Here is a 2,343-nt window from a genome sequence, read left to right as displayed (position 1 = left end):
GCAACGTGCGCAGCTGATATCTTCTTCAACGGTACGGTTCGTACCAGTTTCGAGTATCGATCGCTGATCACGAGAATATACCGATTTCCTCGTTTAGTTGTAATTAGCTCGCCGAGGATGTCGATGGCGACAAACTCCAGCGGAGCTTTGGCCCTAGCAACCCTACTGTAGGCGTTCGTAGGGCACCCGCAGTGTGATCGGGGGATTAGGGGTGCAATCGTAGTATTTACCTAGTATTTACGTAGTGTGTATGTAACAGTAGGTACAGCAGGGCGGAAATCTGGTTCAACCGTGCAGTGCTGCCGCATCACATGCGGAGTGCCACCGCAGTAGCATCCCCCGCCGTTTCTTGTGCGGAGTGCCACCGGAGTGGCCTTCCCTCATCTCGTCATAGCTCGTCGAATTTCGCAAGTCGGGTGCCGTTATTCTTCGTCTGCAAGAAGCCCACTGGCTGGTGGACCGTGATCCGAAGAGCGCCGTCAGCGGGATGGCCGTCAGCTAATACTACTTCGCGTGCGGCAAGACCGAGGTCGCGCGCCGGTTTCTGCAGGAGGCTACTACGCTGGACGCAGGCTTGGCACCAGCGTGCGTCGCCGTGGGACATGCGTGCGGCCTCGACCTCGATGTTTCACTAAGCCGCGACGCGCCATCGTGCGCCGCACGCTCTCCATCCTGGTCGTCTGCTGCCTGCTCTACTCTAGCGTCCTTTCCCCCCGCGCGAACCATGCAACACCCCCCCGCCTCCGCAACCTCACCGCCACCCTATCCCCTACCGGCCACCACCCGGCCACGATCCCCCACACGTGCGTGGTCACCCGCCGTCCAAACACCGTCCAAGTCGCCATCACGCACGGCGGCGTCGGCAACCAGCTCTACTTCCTTCTCGAGGCCCTCGTTCTCGCGCGCCACGCCCACCTCGACCTCCTCCTCCCCTCCCTCCCCAGCCGAGAGTTTAGCAAAACTACCACGGAGCGCACCCTCGAGGAACACGGCGTCAAGTACTGGCACCTCGGTCGCATGCAGCCCGCTGTCGCCCCGCATGCCCGCATCCTGTCCCACTTCCCGCATGTGTGCGCCGGCAGCTTCGACTATGTCTACATCTTCACGCGCGCGAAGAAGCCCGACAAAGTGCCCCCCGCTAAGGTGTCGTCCAGGACGAAGCAGGTGCTGCAGTTCTTGTTGTGCTCGCACGACGGCGTCACCCCGAAAAACCAGGACGAGTGCGCCAAACGCGCGTTTGCAAACGCCGCAGTGGAGAGGCGCTACATGCAGCTGTCGCACCCCCCGGATATGAGCTTGGTGAATGAGCTCGTCACGCTTCGCGACCGGCAGATGCTGCCGGCTGCGGGAAGAGATATGTCGCGCCCGGCGTGCGTGCTGGTCGACGGACACACGTTTCCGCACGGGGGGCGGGTTGGGCATGAATATTTGTACTCGTTCATGCACTATGTGGAGCCCGTGACTAGGATTGCGAACATGGCAGCCAGCTGGAACGTCAAGGAGCTTACCGTGCTCCACCTACGCTACGACGAGAAGGAGTGTATGCCCAGGCCAGGGACGGAGGGCAAGGTTTGCATTACGCTGCTCATGGCTATCAACCAGCCGGACACTGTGTACTGGGCGCCAATGCCGGACTTGGTGGACGTGGTGGTCAAGCTGATGGCAGCGGAGCAGACGCCGGCGCTCTTACTTGCGGCATCGCCGTACGTGCCGGAGGAGACGGTGAGGCAGCTCCGCGAAGCATTCGGAAAGCGGGTGCGGCTGGCGCCGCCCGTGAAACAGTCGCTCCTGCATAATGACCAGAACTTTGTAGAACGCGAGCTCGCGGTGAGATGTGGTTGCTTCATTGGCGACTTCGCGTCGACATGGTCGGGGACGGTTTACTACAAGCGCAGGACGCTGGGGTTGAAGACGCATTGGACTAGCGTGTTGTTGGAGAAGAGCAACACACTGGGCTACTATGCGGAAGAGGAGCACATTCCGCGACCAGAGGAATTGGAAGCAAAGTTTGCGGTGGCAGGTATATAGCCGTCGCAGCAACGCGTCCTCGCAGTGCTATGTTTAAATATGGTAATCCTGGACCAGTTGGGGTGATGCTTGCCATCCGATAGAGGCCTCAAAACAGAGAGAGAACAGCGGCAGAAGTAGAGTAGGGTTTGGCCAGCAAATGTGAGTGGGGTCTTTCCTGCCCTTGTTTTCTTAGATAGATGCGGCTCCTTCAGACATGATTCCGTTACTCGTCTTTTGACGATTGTGAGTCTTGCAGACATCCCTCCACAGCTCTGCTGCAAGAGATCTGCTGTTCGCAATACGCATAGAGCACTTTCGAAATGTCTCCGACAC

The sequence above is a fragment of the Chondrus crispus genome, genomic scaffold (assembly GCF_000350225.1).
Source record: "Chondrus crispus Stackhouse genomic scaffold, scaffold_452, whole genome shotgun sequence".
NCBI classification, from domain to species: Eukaryota; Rhodophyta; class Florideophyceae; order Gigartinales; family Gigartinaceae; genus Chondrus; species Chondrus crispus.
This window is presented reverse-complemented; position numbering follows the sequence as displayed.